Source organism: Panulirus ornatus, chromosome 17 (assembly GCF_036320965.1).
Source record: "Panulirus ornatus isolate Po-2019 chromosome 17, ASM3632096v1, whole genome shotgun sequence".
Lineage (NCBI taxonomy): Eukaryota > Metazoa > Arthropoda > Malacostraca > Decapoda > Palinuridae > Panulirus > Panulirus ornatus.
Window position 1 is genome coordinate 10980221 of NC_092240.1, and position 19780 is coordinate 11000000.

Genomic DNA, 19780 nt, shown 5'->3' on the forward strand with positions numbered 1-19780 from the left:
GCAGTAGAAGTTGTCAGTAGGAACATTACGGTAGGAGCCTCGGCAAACACTACGCTGGAGTTGCCCTCCCCGCCAGTGGCCTTTTAAGGGTTTGGTACTCAAAGCTGGTTATGGGGTCTGTATTGCTGTGGCCACTCCCTTGAGGAAGTTCCGGTTGGGAACTGGCCTCTGAGATAATAGATACATATTCTTGACCAAGTTGTTATATATATTTCGTTGGGAGAGGAATAATTTACTTTATTCCCATTTAGACTTTGGTCAAGTTATCGGTGGTTAGAATCCAGGACTAACTGGTCATGAGATACGTAGGATCAGAACCAATCTGGCCCGTTATCCTCCTCATATTAAGTGATCATGATGTTCCATCATGCTGGTTATGTTGTCAGTAGTGCGTCCCATCTCTATACTAATATTTCCTGCCTCCTCCTATATACTGCCCATCTCCTTGCCGATCTACCTCGCTTCCTCTGCCTCGCCTCCTCCTCCTCCTCCCTCGCTCTATCCTCCCTCTAAATTACGTTCCCTCACTCCTCCCCGGCTCGCTTCACCTCGCCTCCCTCACTGTCCCTATCCGTTCCTACTGCATTTGACTCTGTATTCCTCTTGCATACTTGACACACTGACACACTCTTGTTCCCTCTCCTTTATTCTCCTCCTCCTCCTCCTCCTCAACCCTCACCCTCCCCCTCTCCTCAACCCTTCCTACACCTCGTTCCACGCGTCCTCGTTAACGACCGGCCGACCATTCCCTAGTCTTGTGTGCCCCATACATACACAAACCTGTCTTCCTCCACACCCAACCCCACACAGGAAATGAACACCGTAGCTTCTGTCATTCTGGTCGATGTTTCTCTCATGTGAAACAGTCTTCGTTCGGCATTCGACTGTTGTGAAAGGTAATAGTTGCCACAGAGCTGTACGCCTCATTATATATAGTGCCATACTGTTGTGTATCCTTGTATACCCCGTCCTGTTGTGTATCCTTGTATACCCAGTCCTGTTGTGTATCCCTGTATACCTATGAACTCATCATTTATGACAAATGATGATTTTTTTGTGATATCGTATAGCTTATCAAAGCGGTACGATTACTAAAGATAAGGCGGTGCGATAGGTTCTGTCACTGACAACACGTTCCAAGCGTTTTTGATTCCCGGGTTACTCGTTGTCATCAGTGATAACGGTGATGGGGAGCGAGGGATTTGGTGGACGCTAAGTTTTTGCTTTTAACGATTGGTGGAATCGCAATCTGTGGTCGGGAGAGGAGGTAAGGGAAGGGTAATGCGTGTGTGTCCAACTTGGAGCACGATTGTACTGGAACACTACACTACACACACACACATTGGATGCGGTCTTCTGTGAATTCCAACCTGCATCATCACATTACCATGTGGGTTGCTGGTATACAGGCCATGAGCACGGCTCTCTCTCTCTCCCTCCCCACCTCTGTCACACTAGGCACATCCAAGTCCTCGAGGGACAAATTTTGGAATACCTTCCTTCCTTCCCTCCCTCCCTCTTCCGTCGTCTTCCTCCTCCTTCGTAGGACCATCCCATCTTTGAGAGTCTGGTCCTACAGCCATCTGAAAAGCACCGATATCATTTTTTCCTTCTTGTACACATTTTTTTTTTTTTTCGCTTAGTTGATTAGTCACGCCTGGGGGCATTTTATTGCTCATGTGGGTTATCTTTTTTTTTCTACAAGGTTTATCAGTCACGCCCTGGGGGAATTTTAAGTCGTGTGGGTTAGTGTTATAGAGTAATGGTAACATGGTTGGTTATTTGCAAGTCCTGATATATTCCTCCTACTGAATGTAGCGCAGCCTTTGTGTTGCATGTACCCCTGGATATGGGTTACTGGAGCTGAATAAGTATTTACATGTGTGTGTGTGTGTATGAGATAATATTCATTTAATGTTAAGGTAATGCAGATAATTTCATTTTCTTGAAGTCCTTCGGTGTAAAAGGCATCTAGTAAAAGGCGTCCCAGGGCCTCCATGAAAAAGCCTCCACTAAGAAAATAAGAAAGAAAAAAGTTTTAAGTTATCTAAGATAAACAAGCGAAAGTTAAAAAGTTAAATAATAGTTATTTTTTCTTTTCAAGTTGCCCATTCAACAAGGTCAGACATTTTTTTATATTTATTTAGTTGTTGTCATACACACACACACACACACACGCGCGTTTCTCTTATTAATCTACTTATTATTCTCTTCTGTCTCTCTTTCTCTATCTATCTCTCTATCTATCTTTTTTCTGGTAGAAACTGTAAAGTGAAAGAGAATTTACTACTATGTCTTTTACTACTATATCTTTTTTTTTTTTTCCAAAAGAAGGAACAGAGAAGGGGGCCAGGTGAGGATATTCCCTCAGAGGCCCAGTCCTCTGTTCTTAACGCTACCTCGCTAATGCGGGAGATGGCGAATAGTATGAAAGAAAAAGAAAGAAAATCTTCATATCAATACCCTTCTGTGATTGTGTATTAATTTGGGCCGCATTTGAGTCTGTATCCTACTAATAGTAAGATCACACGTGTGTATGTATGTACACCAAGGTGAAGTTACAGTGTGTAGTGATAGGTGGTGAAGGATTAATTTGAAGAATCCCTTAATCTCCCAGAATTAATTTGGATTAAAGACTCGCTATCCATCAGCTTAATACCTACAAAGATTTGTAGGGGGATCACATTGTGGTGCATATATGGTGAATGAAGAGTTGGATTATATAGCTACTATAGGTGTTTGACTCCATCACTCTCGGTATTTGAATTGTCATAGTTGTTTGAGTAAGTGATATGAGGAATTTGATCCTCTTTCACCCCGTAGGCTGTAAAGGAATTAAGGTAACTTTAAAGAAAAACCTTAAAACTTTTTTTGCAGGAGGAAGGTAGCATGGTAAAGGGGGTTATATCTTCGGGCAGATCTCGTGGGGAGGAAGTCTCCTATGGCTGATAACTCTTGTGAAAGATCACACCATTTTCAGAAGACTGGCAGGTGATTAAGGGCGTCAAAAAATAGATAGGAGGAAGGTGTGGTATAGGTCCCTCGATAAGGGAACGGCGATCGGATATTATTTAATGGGGTTTAATCCCTTTCTTTTTTTTTTTTTTAATATTTTTAAGAATTCATACTTCTTCTAGATCGGTGATGTTTACAACCATGAAGAGCGGCATCTTCAATTTTTTTTATTTATTTCTATGAATTTTTACTTCGACTTTTAGATAGGTGATGTTTACGACGATGAAGAGGAGCAGTGAGAGTTTAATAGTGTACGCCTGCCCATTTGCTGGCCTCTGAGACGTATTGATAGGGATAAATGAACCTTTCACCTTGCCCACATAACTTAAAAGAACGATGCTGCGATACCCGACACGGAAGTTGTTACGTACTGTAGAATTCCTAAAAAAAACACACTTTCATGCAACCAGGAATGATACTTCGAGGGATCTTTATAATCCCCACACCCTTGTAACCCTCAATATCTCGGAACTTATACTAAAACAAAGTAAGTGTCCAAGAAAACCCAGAGGAGTTACACTAAAGCTAAAAGAACGAACACCCTTCTCTTGCTTCATACGTCCTGGCGGGTAAGAGGAAACGCCACCCAGACTTTACGCCCTGTTGGTCCATAATGCAATTCTGGCCAAGTATTTGTGCAACACATTGTTTGCAGGCCTAAATGAAGGCCAATATTGGGTACATCCTCCTACCACCCATCCTCTCTTGCCCAACACCAGTCGTCCCCCCCTCCTCCCCCCTTCACCTCTGGCCCAGCCACGAACCATCCAATTTCTCCTTAACAATGGCTGGGTGAGAGGGAATGGTAGAGGGAGGGAGAGGAAGGGGGGTGTTGGGGAGTGTAGAGAGAGAGAGAGAGAGAGAGAGGAGAGAGAGAGAGAGAGAGAGAGAGAGAGAGAGAGAGAGAGAGAGAGAGAGAGAGAGAGAGAGGGAGAGAGATCGTGGAGGCTTATTTGATAAGGGTGTTCGTTGTGTAAGGGAGTGGATGTTTGTGTGTTGAGGCTTGGATGGGTGCACTTGATGGTGTTTGTGAGGTGTGGCTGTAGGTGCAATTGGTGTGGGTGGGGTGTAGGTGCAATTGGTGTGGGTGGGGTGTAGGTGATTGATGGTGTGGGTGTAATAGATGGTGTTTGTGAGGCGTGGGTGTAGTTGCAATTGATGGTGTGGGTGTGGGTGCAATTGATGGTGTTTGTAAGGCGTGTAGTGTAGGCGTGGGTTCGTTGGATGGTTTACTTTTTATGACGACTCAAAGGTAGTAAGTAAATAGGAATTTTGAGGATTTGTAGGGTGCCTGGTTTTTGGAGTTCGAAGGATTGTCTGTGAAGGCTCGTGGGGTTAAGGATGTCCGATCGAAGGTGTTGGAGTGTGTGTTGGAGAGGTGTGGTGGAGACGTTTGCTAGTGTTGTCGGTGGGGAGTGTTGGGATTTGTGAGGAGTATAGTAAGGTAGGGTTGCGGAAGTTTGTAAAGTTGGTGGAGGAACTTGGTGTAAATGCATTTAGAAATGTGGTTTGAGAAGTGTAGGAGAATACTAAATGGACTTTATCACAAGCTGTATGTTGTTGAAGGAATATGTGCTGGATGTAGAGCCAAGTTTACAATTTTGATAAGCGATGGATTTTGGTGCGGGGGGGGGTGGAATTCTGTATATATGTAAAAGGGAAGAGAAATTTAAATTATAATTATGTATGAAGCTTAGATCGTTGTACCTGGTAATTGAGAATGGTAATTTCCCAGTGGAAAACGGCAGGAAAATCAAAATGTTTAGTCATATTTCTTTTCTCGCGCACGCGCGCACAAACACACGAAACGTACCATTTGGTCAGGTACATGGTTGATGAAATTCAACCCGAGCCAACGTAAAGAAGAGATGAGACACAGCGAAACTGAGACTTCAGTGAGAATATTTATTGTCTTGCGTAACACAAGCTCCGGAAAAGAAATCTGTTTTACGTAAAGGACTTTGAAGTTGACTTCGTCCCCAGTCTGTCTGCAAGAGCCCCACATTACGGTAATAGCAAACCCGACGGACTGTCTGTTGTCAAATATTCGGCAATCTTTTCGCGTCCTGCACTGGGCAAGCTGTTCATATCCTGCAGTGGGTTAAACTTAGAATATGCCAAGACTCAAGACAAGGAGGTAATTGCAAATAGGCAACAGCACACGATTTTCGATGCAGGAATCTTTCCTTTTCGAGGCACCAGACATCATCCATCAATCCATTCTCGTTACTCCAGTGGTCCGGGATGAAAAGCTCTGTAAAACCTCACCCTAGGCCAGTTCTTGTAGGGTGTAAGCCACACGTCCCTGAATCAAGCGCTCCACCTACCTGCTTGGCGTGGAGGAGAGTGTGACCATACCAGACATCAAAGAGCTGCTGGGGAAGGAGGGAGGGTGGATTGGTTGGCTGGCTAGCTAGCCAACCCGCCCGTCTGGCTGGTGAATAGAAGGTGCATTTCGTTGCTTCCGTAGAAGACGTCCTCTCTCTCTCTCTCTCTCTCTCTCTCTCTCTCTCTGGCGGGGACTCTACAATTGACGGATTCTTCTGAGCTGTGACAGGTTCTGGGTACGATTCTTCATGTCTTTCTTTTCTCTCCCTCGTCTGTTTGCTTGTCTGTCCGTGTGTGTGGCTCTGTGTGTGTTCTTGTTTGTCGTATTTTCCATCTTTCTCTATTCTAATTCGATTTCGAGTGTGTGTGTGTGTGTGTGTTCTTGATTTCGTCTTTCTCTCTTTCGTTCCCCCAGCTCTGCCTGATGGCAAGCCTGCGTCGTAGGTAATCGTAAACACCTTACGTTCGGACGTATTAATACGTGACTGATACTCCAGTCGCACGTGAGAAGTCGGAGCGAAGGTACTACACTGTGAATGACATAATCAATGAATGAAAGCTTGATTATATACATCCACATGCTGTTATCACGAAAAAATATAATTCATTGGATTCTTTTTCATACATCTTTTTCTTTCTTTTAAACTATTCGCCATTTCCCGCCTTAGCGAGGTAGCGTTAAGAACAGAGAACTGGGCCTTTGAGGGAATATCCTCACCTGGCCCCCTTCTCTGTTCCTTCTTTTGGAAAATTAAAAAAAAATAATGAGAGGGGAGGATTTACAGCCCCCCGCTCCCTCCCCTTTTAGTCGCCTTCTACGACACGCAGGGAATACGTGGGAAGTATTCTTTCTCCCCTATCCCCTATTATACATACTCGCCATTTTCCACGTTAGCGAGGTAGTGCTAAGAAGAGAGGACTGAGCCTAAGTGTGGGAAAATCCTCACTTGGCCCCCTTCTCTGTTCCTTTTGGAAAAGTAAAAAACTGGAGGGGAGGATTTCCAGCCCTCACCGCTCCCTTTCCCTCTTAGTCGCCTTCTACGACACGCAGGGAATACGTGGGAAATATTCTTTCCCTCCTATATATATAATAATTCTCAAACTCTAGACATTCTAATAAGATCCTTTTGTAATATTGTCCTCGTACATACAGTAGTGACTAGTAAGTGTTGATATAGACGTAACCTCAGACAGGTTCTGTCTTTCGTTTGCTGAGTCGAAGGAGGAACTGTGATATAATTTATTCCACGAGAAATTGAGCTCCAATATCAAAGGGAAGGATTTGCTTTCTGTCTCCTCAGAAAACGACATTCTTAAAACGCAGGAGCCAAATTTGCTCGTACTCTGTAAACACCAGCTCCCGTTTACAGCTTTGTGTAAACGTGCAACACCCTTTGTGCGTACTCTGTAAACACCAGCTCCCGTTTACAGCTTTGTGTAAACATGCAACACCCTTTGTGCGTACTCTGTAAACACCAGCTCCCGTTTACAGCTTTGTGTAAACATGCAACACCCTTTGAGCGTACTCTGTAAACACCAGCTCCCGTTTACAGCTTTGTGTAAACATGCAACACCCTTTGTGCGTACTCTGTAAACACCAGCTCCCGTTTACAGCTTTGGGTAAACGTTCAACACCCTTTGTAAATCACGAAAGGATTCGATACTCTTTGAAGTGATGTTCGGTGATACGTCGTTCACAGTGGTTCGTAATGTTTCATTTCGAAGCAATTTAGTTTCGGATTGGTTTATTCATTTAGTTAGTTATTTGGGTTTACGACCACAGAGCTTGTTACTGTCTCGGTTCGAATAATGACCCTCTGAATATCTTTCAAGTATTCATAGTTATTCTAAGACTATGTATTCTCTTATGTACTGTAAAGAACCTTTTGGTTGTGTGGTTTCACTCGACCCAGTGCGATAATAGCTTGCGGTACGACAACTCCTCCTTGTGTAGACTTGGCTGACTGATGTATGATTATACAAGTGATTGCCTGGAAAATAAGCGTACCAAAGCGACGTATTATATCTTTATACTCGCCGATGGCAGTCTCCCCATCTTATGTGAACGATCCAACGTGGGTGTGTTGACACAAGGGTCGTAATGGAACTTGGTGTGGTCGTGTATGTATTGGACTTGCCTGCCTGGGGGATATAGTGTGATGTATGTCTTGTTTGCTGGAGTTGGGTTAAGGGTCGATCTATGACTGAGCTCCAGCGTGTATATTTTCACTTCCCTTCCTTCTGCAGTGTCTCCGACCCCCGAGAGGAAAGAATTGGGAGCTCTCTCTCTCTCTCTCTCTCTCTCTCTCTCTCTCTCTCTCTCTCCTCCTTTGATGTCCTGTTTACCTTCTTCGTCTATATTTTCACTTCCCTTCCTCAGTGTCTCCGACCCCGAGAGAAAAGAACTGGGAGCTCTCTCTCTCTCTCTCTCTCTCTCTCTCTCTCTCTCTCTCTCTCTCTCTCTCTCTCTCTCTCTCTCTCTCTCCTTCTTTGGTGTCCTGTTTACCTTCTTCGTCATCGTTGTCTTCCCTGGAGTTCGCCTTCATTCGCCTCTTATTATCCTGCCAACTCGTCTGCCATTAGATTCAGTGAATCCCTACCTCTTAAAGACCAAATCTCTGCTCATTAGACGGTGTTTACCTTACGATCGTCACGCTAATCCTTTGACTATTCAGATCCCGAATCCTTTGATAGAATAAATCCTCACCTTGGACAGATATAAATCCCTGATCCTTAGTAAGAACAGATCCCAACCTTACATTAATATAAATCCTCCCATCCTTAGATTGAATAAATCCTCAATTTACACCTTATAAATCCCCGATCCGTAGATATATACAAAATCCTCGGTACGTGGAGTAAATACCCACCTTTTAGATATAAAATCGCCGATCCTTAGATGATACGAAATCTCCTATCCATAAATCCCTGGTCCTTAAAGTGATACAAAAATCCCCGATCCGTAGATATTCAAAAATCCCCGATCCGTAGATATTCAAAAATCCCTGATTCTTAGACTAGAAATCACATCCTCGAACCACAGGTGGAGCAAATCCTCAACGTTGACCTTGTAGTGAGATTCGAGCGTAGAGTTGGTGGTGGTTCCTCCTTGTTCATGATGGCATACGAAGCCATACCGCTCTCCTCCTCCTCCCTCCTTACCTACCAACCTTCCCCTTTTCCCCGTGACCTTGACAGGCTCCTCCTCCTCCTGCAGCAGGAGGAGGAGGAGATTCAAGCGTAAAGTTAGTGGTGGTTCCTCCTTGTTCATGATGGCATATGAAGCCATACCACCCTCCTCCTCCTCCTCCTCCTCCTCCTCCCTCCTTACCTACCAGCCTTCCCCTTTTCCCCGTGACCTTGACAGGGTCCTCCTCCTCCTGGAGGAGGAGCAGGAGGAGGCCGTCGCGGCGAGCGGGAAGCTCCCAAGTCGGAGAAAGGATTTTTGTCAAGCTCTCTTGCTCTCTCTCCGGCAGGTGTACGTGGACGGCATTTCACAGGAACGTCGGCTGCCGTCGGTATGAAACTTTGGGCCTCATTGAAGTCCGTCTCCTTTCCCGCCCATTCTCATTTTCTTTTACCCCCGCAAGTCTTGATTTGAGATCCTTTGAATCCCTCTTATTTCTTTTCCATTGTTTTTTCCCCCTATGAACTCTTAATTTTGACCCCAAAAGATATATAATACAAGACTAATTACTTAAAGTCGTGGTGCGTTATAGTATTTGCTTAATGTAGGCGATACAGCGTCAGGTGAATGCCAAAAATGACAGACGGACGATTAGTGGAGAACAAAAGATGATCTTGCCATTTATTAACGAGCCTGACCCCACTCCGTGACCCAGTGACGTAAACGTGACACGTAACGGTATAATGGTACAAGACGTAACAGTACAATGGTACATAACGTGACAAAACGTGACAGTCTAACGGTAACAAGACGGGACGGTATAACAGTACATAACGTAACAAGACGTAACAGTATAACTGTACCGAACGTGACAAGACGTAACAGTATAATGGTACAGAACGTAACAGGACGTGAAAAGACGTAACGTGACAAAACGTAACTGTATATGACGTGACAAGACGTAACACTATAACAGTATAGATAAAACTTTATCTCTCGTCGTGATGCACGAGTCGGATCTACGGGCAATGTAGCTCGACGCGTAAAACCAGGTTATATCTCCTCTAAATCTATGACACATATTGGAGCAGTTTCGATGAACCGGAGGCAAGTTTGATAGCACCCGCGTTAATACTTATGGTATTGCAGGGGTCGCATGGTATTATAGCATATACTTTTTTTTTTATACACCGTAAGTGTTATATACTACAAGGCTAATCCTAAGCCATGAGCTATGTGAATCCCATCCCCGAATATACATAGGATCGTAGCAGACTAAACTCGCCTGAATATTCTAAAGCTTTGATTACCAATGTTTCGTATATATGAATCCATGGGGGAATGAAACACAAGTTTCCAAGTGCACTTTCGTGTAATAGTCACATCACCAGGGGAGACACGAGAGAAATATAAGTCAGTTGATATACAACGAAGAGACGTAACTAGGACGCCATTTGGTAAACAAGTGACTGTCTAGATGGAGATCGGGTGCGTCCAAGACAAAAGACAACGAGCGTATCATAAACTTATCATTCGGTCTATATCAGACGCGATTATAGAATCCTTGAAAAGACCTTTTTTTAAAGCGTCAGTCACAGTATCATACGTGTAATGGAGAAGCAAAGTCGAGTTGCCCGTCCTAACTAACCCACCCACCCACCCTCGCCTTCTCTCGCTCCCAGAGGCCACATAGAATTAATACTGAATCAGCTAGCAAAGCAGAGGAGGTGAGAGGGGGTTGGGTTTACATTTAATCGATACAGCCTTCTCTCTCTCTCTCTCTCTCTCTCTCTCTCTCTCTCTCTCTCTCTCTCTCTCTCTCTCTCTCTCGTTCTGAGGTGAGCCGTACCCAATAGCCCTGTCTCGTGACAAAAGTCTCGTAAGTTCTCGTTTGGTAGGTCTCTCTCTCTCTCTCTCTCTCTCTCTCTCTCTCTCTCTCTCTCTCTCTCTCTCTCTCTCTCTCTCTCTCTCTCTCTCTCTCTGCGGGCTCCAGGTAGCCGCTAGGACTATGTATCGGTTATGGAGTTTTAATCGGCTCTTTTGAGTTTCCATCGCCAAAATAGCCGATAGCCATCGATTCCACCCGACCCCCGATGACAGTCTGGAGCCGATATCCGCCGTTTCACCGATGATACAAACAGAAAATAAATTGCCTCGACGGTTTCCGTTCTTACTGTTTTTTTTTTTTTCATCCTTCTTGATGGTTCTTTCTTTTATCCTTCGTTCTGTTATTACCTTCAAATTCTGCGCTGTTTACTTCCCCTTCTTTTTACTCTCGTATTCACTAATGTAACTCATTCGAAAACTACCTCGGTGAGACTGGAGTCGGTAATGCACAGCATTCTCCTTTGGTGTGTATATATATATATATATATATATATATATATATATATATATATATATATATATATATTTTCCTATGAGTCCACGGGGACAATGAAACACGAAAAGTTCCCAAGTGCACATGTTTACCAAATGGTGTCCTAGCTTCGTCTCTTCGATGTATATCAACTGACTGTTATATTTCTCTCATGTGTCTCCCCTGATGATGTGATTATTACACGAAAGTGCACTTGGGAACTTTTCGTGTTTTATTTTCCCCGTGGACCCGTAGGAATATCTTGATCACGCGCAAAATTGTGATCATTTCCTATATATATATATATATATATATATATATATATATATATATATATATATATATATATATCGCTCTGGTTATTTTAAACCCCGGCTATAAGCCTCGCGTGCCTAATACCAAAGACATGATATATAATGCTTCGAATAAATTATACTTCAAAGGGTACACTTTGAGTCGTGGATCGCGAGTGGTTTATATAATTTATCTTCCCATGCCTCTCTCTAGTGGACCATGGAATTACAGTAGGGATTAAAGTACTGAAACCCTGGCTTCCCTCCTTCCCTGTCTCCCTCCCTCCCTATGTATTAAGGAAGGGATTCCAATCCATAGAGGCTTGTATCCCCCCTCACTCCTCGTATTAAGGAAGGGATTCCAATCCATAGAGGCTTGCATCCCCCTTCCCTACCTGACTCCCTATCCTATAATGAGAGTAGGGATTGAGTTCCCCTTCCATGAGTCCCTACCTTAGAGTTATAGTAGAGATTGAGTACAGAAAAGCTGCTGCCTTCCCTTCCTTACTCCCTACTTTAGAAGGAGAATAGGGATTGGGTTCGTAACTTATCGCTTCACTCCCCTCCCTTTACTCCCTACGTTAGCATTACGGTAGGGATTAAGTACACGTACACTTCCCTCCTTCCTAGGTAATTTCAGATGTTATTTCGGACCTTCAACGATTTTCCTAAGGTCACACGTAGAGGAGAGGCAATAAAAAAAAGAGGTGATTTATCACAGGACGTAAAACATTTGGCCGCTTGTAAATCATGTGTCGTGTGTGTGTGTGTAAAGGTGAAAATAATAATCATACACACAAGGGAATAAAGTAGTGTATTGATACGCATGGAATCACACACACACACACACACTCGAACAAATACAAGCACAGGTGACCAAGTCTCTCTTCGTGCATCCCTGCACATTTTCTATATATGTGTACATATATGTACACACCAACATAGGAATTTACTCCCAGTTGCCTTTGGTATATATAATCACAGATTTAGGCTAGAATTAACGTTTATCCTTGGATAACCTTAGGTCATCTGTTATCTGTCCTTCCCCCATGGCCATCCACATTATGTGGGTAGTCAAGACAAGGAGAGGTGGCTTGTTAAGTGACTATTCCTTCCTTGCTTCGGATGCAAATGATGTCTTTTGGTAACGTATCCCCCCAACGCTCTAAATGTATGCCTGTGTGCCTATAAGAGATGCATGAGCGGGCTTATTTGCATATTCAATCATCCTCTGACGTGTGTGTTTTTATTTGGTTTGATAGTTCCGAAATGACTGGTAATCGCTTGTCAATGAGGGTTCAGTTAATACTTTTTTTTTTCTTTTTGGGTTTTGTCACATGACCTTTTAAAGTACTAAAGTTTCACACGCCCTTTGTGATGTAGTGGATGGTGTTGTTGACTATGACGTACTCGTGGGCCGCCCGGGGTCGAGTTTGTATATATATATATATATATATATATATAAATATATATATATATATATATATATATATATATATATATATATATATATATATTTATATATATATATATATACACGTGCTGTCAATGGATTGAACCAGGGCATGTGAAGCGTCTGGGGTAAACCCTGGAAAGTTTTGTGGGGCCTGGATGTGGAAAGGGAGCTGTGAATTCGGTGCATTATTACATGACAGCTAGAGACTGAGTGTGAACGAATGTGGCCTTTGTTGTCTTTTCCTAGCGCTACCTCGCGCGTGCGCGGTGGGGAGGGGAGGTGCCATTTTATGTGTGGCGGCGGTAGCGACGAGAATGGATGAAGGCAGCAAGTATGAATATGTACATGTGTATATATGTATATGTCTGTGTATGTATATATATGTATACGTTGGAATGTATAGGTATGTATATGTGCGTGTGTGGACGTGTATGTATATACATATGTATGTGGGTGGGTGGGTTGGACCATTCTTTCGTCTGTTTCCTTGCGCTACCTCGCTGACGCGGGAGACGGCGACAAAGTATAATAGATAAGATATATATTGAAAAGGAAAAGTTAGATCCTGAGCGCTTTCGTGTATTAGCACATCTTCAGAGTTTTTTCGGCATTTATAAAACTGCGTGTCTGTCGTGATTTTGTATTAGTGAAATGGCCTTAACTATCGGGGCACTCGATTAAATGTGTGGTCTCGGCGAACACACAAAGAAAAGTTTCATTTCTTTCACGCTCTTTCCATTCGCTTCAAACGTCTGTCCTTATCAATGTCTTCTTGATCACATAAAGCGATTTTCTCTCCTCCTTTGCAAGTACCTCTTGTATCTGTCCTCCTTTCAAGGCTTTTCACCTTCCTCTTCGACAGCCAGAATGTTATTCATGCTATTTTCTCCGCCTGGGAATTTCCAATCTCGATATATTTTTGTGGCGTTTTCTCAGACGATTGAAAACTCGCGCACATGTATAGGCGTCTGTGAGGGATGTGATGATGATTCCATTTTTCATGAATACATCCATACATAGGTGGATACATACAGATGGTCGGGCTACATACGTAAATTTAGGGTGATTGTAGAGAATTCAAGATACGGAGTGCTACGAGTTTAAAACTCTCTCTCCCTATACGGTACAAACAGTTAATTACTTACATACATACATTTGTTCAAGAGGTGAGGGGCTCAAAAAATGTAAAACTCCCTCCCCATACGGTACAAATAGTAAAATTAAATGCATACATGCATATTGTTTTAAGAGATGGGGCCGCACGAGTGTAAGAGTTCTTCCCCATACATTACATATAGGTTAATTACATACACACATACATATACATATATTCAAGAGGTGAGATAGCACAAGTGTAGGACTCCTTCCCAATACTGAACAAATAGGTTAATTGCATACTTAACACACACATCTTCTTCTAGAGATGAGGCCCCATGTGTGTATCCCCTTTCCCGTACAGTGAATTACAAAAAAGAAAATAGTTACATATATACATTCATATACATGTATATGGGCACATACGTTTCGTACACATTCGTATATGAGAGAAATCATTGGAAAACGAACCCACATTCATCACTTTGGTAAGGAGGGAGAGAGAGAGAGAGAGAGAGAGAGAGAGAGAGAGAGAGAGAGAGAGAGAGAGAGAGAGAGAGAGAGAGAGAGCCATTTGGAATCTCGAATCAAGGAACACCAATATCTGTCTTGTGTACCAACTAAACGTCAGAGCCAAGTGAGTTCTATCAAAATTTCATGTTGGATGGTAGATATATTATAACGCATTCGAAAAAAAAAAAAATATATTCTTGTGTGGTCGCGTTTTGTAAACGGGAATTAAAAAGGTTTTTTATCGAGTTTGTATTTGCTTTGTAAACTTATTGTATTTTTGATTGTATTGTTGGCCCCCCTCCCTTTTTTGTGAGAATATTGGGGTGTTTTGATTGTTATAAACCGGAAATCATGGAATGATAAATGATATTATTTGGCTTGCTAAATCGAGGGATTGGTGATCTAAGTTGTGAAGTTTACTTTGGGATTGGTGTCCTGCTTGTGGAATATGCCTAGGGATTGGTGTAATCCTTGTGAAGCTTACGTAGGGATTGGTTTTGTAGACCTAAAGTTTATTTAGGGATAGGTAATCTTGGTACTAAGGTTAATGTAGGGATTGGTGATCTTGGTACTGAGGTTAATGTAGGGATTGGTGATCTTGGTACTGAGGTTAATGTAGGGATTGGTGATCTTGGTACTGAGGTTAATGTAGGGATTGGTGATCTTGGTACTGAGGTTAATGTAGGGATTGGTGATCTTGGTACTGAGGTTAATGTAGGGATTGGTGATCTTGGTACTGAGGTTAATGTAGGGATTGGTGATCTTGGTACTGAGGTTAATGTAGGGATTGGTGATCTTGGTACTGAGGTTAATGTAGGGATTGGTGATCTTGGTACTGAGGTTAATGTAGGGATTGGTGATCTTGGTACTGAGGTTAATGTAGGGATTGGTGATCTTGGTACTGAGGTTAATGTAGGGATTGGTGATCTTGGTACTGAGGTTAATGTAGGGATTGGTAATCTTGGTACTAAGGTTAATGTAGGGATTGGTGATCTTGGTACTGAGGTTAATGTAGGGATTGGTGATCTTGGTGCTGAGGTTAATGTAGGGATTGGTGATCTTGGTAGTGAGGTTAATGTAGGGATTAGTCATCTTGGTACTGAGGTTAATGTAGGGATTGGTGATCTTGGTACTGAGGTTAATGTAGGGATTAGTCATCTTGGTACTGAGGTTAATGTAGGGATTAGTCATCTTGGTACTGAGGTTAATGTAGGGATTGGTGATCTTGGTACTGAGGTTAATGTAGGGATTGGTGATCTTGGTACTGAGGTTAATGTAGGGATTAGTCATCTTGGTACTGAGGTTAATGTAGGGATTGGTGATCTTGGTAGTGAGGTTAATGTAGGGATTAGTCATCTTGGTACTGAGGTTAATGTAGGGATTGGTGATCTTGGTACTGAGGTTAATGTAGGGATTGGTGATCTTGGTACTGAGGTTAATGTAGGGATTGGTGATCTTGGTAGTGAGGTTAATGTAGGGATTATTCATCTTGGTACTGAGGTTAATGTAGGGATTGGTGATCTTGGTACTGAGGTTAATGTAGGGATTGGTGATCTTGGTACTGAGGTTAATGTAGGGATTGGTGATCTTGGTACTGAGGTTAATGTAGGGATTGGTGATCTTGGTACTGAGGTTAATGTAGGGATTGGTGATCTTGGTACTGAGGTTAATGTAGGGATTGGTAATCTTGGTACTAAGGTTAATGTAGGGATTGGTGATCTTGGTACTGAGGTTAATGTAGGGATTGGTGATCTTGGTACTGAGGTTAATGTAGGGATTGGTGATCTTGGTAGTGAGGTTAATGTAGGGATTAGTCATCTTGGTACTGAGGTTAATGTAGGGATTGGTGATCTTGGTACTGAGGTTAATGTAGGGATTGGTGATCTTGGTACTGAGGTTAATGTAGGGATTGGTGATCTTGGTACTGAGGTTAATGTAGGGATTAGTCATCTTGGTACTGAGGTTAATGTAGGGATTGGTGATCTTGGTACTGAGGTTAATGTAGGGATTGGTGATCTTGGTACTGAGGTTAATGTAGGGATTGGTGATCTTGGTACTGAGGTTAATGTAGGGATTGGTGATCTTGGTACTGAGGTTAATGTAGGGATTGGTGATCTTGGTACTGAGGTTAATGTAGGGATTAGTCATCTTGGTACTGAGGTTAATGTAGGGATTGGTGATCTTGGTACTGAGGTTAATGTAGGGATTGGTGATCTTGGTACTGAGGTTAATGTAGGGATTGGTGATCTTGGTACTGAGGTTAATGTAGGGATTGGTGATCTTGGTACTGAGGTTAATGTAGGGATTGGTGATCTTGGTACTGAGGTTAATGTAGGGATTGGTGATCTTGGTACTGAGGTTAATGTAGGGATTAGTCATCTTGGTACTGAGGTTAATGTAGGGATTGGTGATCTTGGTAGTGAGGTTAATGTAGGGATTAGTCATCTTGGTACTGAGGTTAATGTAGGGATTGGTGATCTTGGTACTGAGGTTAATGTAGGGATTGGTGATCTTGGTAGTGAGGTTAATGTAGGGATTAGTCATCTTGGTACTGAGGTTAATGTAGGGATTGGTGATCTTGGTACTGAGGTTAATGTAGGGATTGGTGATCTTGGTACTGAGGTTAATGTAGGGATTAGTCATCTTGGTACTGAGGTTAATGTAGGGATTGGTGATCTTGGTACTGAGGTTAATGTAGGGATTGGTGATCTTGGTACTGAGGTTAATGTAGGGATTGGTGATCTTGGTACTGAGGTTAATGTAGGGATTGGTGATCTTGGTACTGAGGTTAATGTAGGGATTGGTGATCTTGGTACTGAGGTTAATGTAGTGATTGGTGATCTTGGTACTGAGGTTAATGTAGGGATTGGTGATCTTGGTACTGAGGTTAATGTAGGGATTAGTCATCTTGGTACTGAGGTTAATGTAGGGATTGGTGATCTTGGTACTGAGGTTAATGTAGGGATTGGTGATCTTGGTACTGAGGTTAATGTAGGGATTGGTGATCTAGCTCTGAGATTTACGTAGGGATTGGTGATCTAGCTCTGAGATTTACGTAGGGATTGGTGTTTTAGATGTGACGTTTATGTAGGGATTGGTGCTATAGTTGTAAAGCTTGTGTAAGGATTTGTGCTTTGGCTGTGACGTTTATATTGGGATTGGTGTTGTACTTGTGAAATTTTTGTGGGGATTGGTGTTCTAGCTCTAACGTTTATGTGGGGATTGGTGTTCTAGCTCTAACGTTTATGTGGGGATTGGTGTTCTAGCTCTAACGTTTATGTGGGGATTGGTGTTCTAGCTCTAACGTTTGTGTGGGGATTGGTGTTTTAGCTCTGACGATTATGTGGGGATTGGTGTTCTAGCTCTGACGATTATGTGGGGATTGGTGTTCTAGCTCTGACGTTTATGTGGGGATTGGTGTTTTAGCTCTGACGATTATGTGGGGATTGGTGTTCTAGCTCTAACGTTTATGTGGGGATTGGTGTTCTAGCTCTAACGTTTATGTGGGGATTGGTGTTTTAGCTCTGACGATTATGTGGGGATTGGTGTTCTAGCTCTAACGTTTATGTGGGGATTGGTGTTTTAGCTCTGACGATTATGTGGGGATTGGTGTTCTAGCTCTAACGTTTGTGTGGGGATTGGTGTTCTAGCTGAAACGTTTGTGTGGGGATTGGTGTTCTAGCTGTGATTGGTGTATGTTAAGACCATTTCTTTTTCTAATCTTTGCCGAAGGAGTTCGGTTTTGTTCCTTGAGACGAGACGTCCATATTCATTAGCTTTGATCATTCGATGTGAGTGAAACTATGAGTAAGTGAACAGATAGACGAACACACACACACACACACACACACACACACACACACACACACACACACACACACACACGTACGTACATACACCAACTTCCCTTCCAGTACACACACATACCATACCCATCATTCCACTCCCACTGTCTGTGAGACATTCCCTATTCACATAACCTTCTCAAACCCGAGTCTTTGAACAGCTTCAAGAAATTTTCATAAGTCACCACCCTAAAATTACATAAGGGGCGCTCTCTCTCTCTCTCTCTCTCTCTCTCTCTCTCTCTCTCTCTCTCTCTCTCTCTCTCTCTCTCGGCATCGCTCCCAGGCTTGGCAGAGTCGTACAAACTGCTAGCGAAGTTTTGTGTTACTTTTCACTTCACGTTGGTACTGGTGCAGGTTGTTGCGTGTGGGCTGGTGGTGATCTGGTGTTGATTATACTGCCTTTCTCTTGTTTACACACTCTGGAACTTGAGTGTCGTATATATGAATTTATATACACCTCGTGTGATTATATCTATATGAAGTGAAATTCATAACTTCATATAGATTTATATATATATACAGTTATGGATGATCGCAACAAATATGAATATGTACATGTGTATATATTTCTTTGTATGTATACGTATGTATAATGGGGAAATGTATATGTATGTATATGTGCATGTGTGGGCGTTTATGTATATACATGTGTATGTGGGTGGGTTGGGCCATTCCTCGTCTATTTCCTTGCGCTACCTCGCTAACGCGGGAGACGGCGATTAACTATATTAAGAATAAAAATATTTATATACACCTCGTATGATTATATATATATATATATATATATATATATATATATATATATATATATATATATATATATATATATATAGATACAATATTGCTATAATAAGGGCATTCAGTGGCCCTGCTTTCCATAAAAGAAATCATGGAAGTTATAATAACATCGATTATATATTTTTTTCTTGGGTGGGGAGACTTTAAAGAAAGACTGCTCTGAACACGTATAATTCCCATCAGTCACCCTTCCAGTCATTACCCTCACTACCTGTTTATTCCCTTCTATTCCAATCGCTCTTCACTGTTATAGTCCCTCTCCTCTTTCTCAATCTTGTCCATAGTCTATCATATGGGAAGGTTGTTCATTCCCAAAGCTAGATTAGGAGGGCTGTCTCTCCTCCTACTTGAAAGATATAGATCTTATAGATTAGAATACATGTCCTTAGATATCTATCTATCAGTCGGTTCATCATTAATTCCCTTCCATAAGGCGTCAAAATATATCGCACACACACACCGATATAACTTTTGCCCTAACTATATCTATTCATTTAGGCTGTGTTCGTACACACGCTGACATTTGCTTTACCACCGATACCCAAGAAAGTTCATTGAAGTCGGCAGTGTCTCTTCGTGCTGCACTTCGATTAAAGGAGGTGTGGGCTAGAATGTTGAGAATATTCAACGCATGGTCCATTAAGGGTTCATTGAAAATGGACCCAAAGTTTCCTGTTTTAAGACATGAGACGGCAAATAAGCGAGGTATTACTTTTAAGCAACGTAGAGTAAGGATTATCTGCTTAATAGATCTCGTGGAAAAAATAAAGGACCATTACTTGAATATAACGGTATATTTGGGATAGAATGATTAATAAAATGCACTGAAGATATCACCAAAATCATGTACTGTAAAGAACATGTTTATCTAAATGTGACAAGTGTATATTTTTCAGTGCGTTGGAGTGAATAAAATTCATGTAGCTGACGTAATGTAAAAACGCTCAC

The 19780-nt window shown here is 42.2% G+C and overlaps 1 protein-coding gene across 1 annotated transcript in view; it reads left to right on the forward strand.

Annotated features, from left to right (window-relative positions):
• LOC139754559 (nephrin-like) overlaps positions 1 to 19780 on the forward strand; it is an 894341-nt gene that overhangs the window by 691729 nt on the left and 182832 nt on the right. The window lies entirely within an intron of this gene.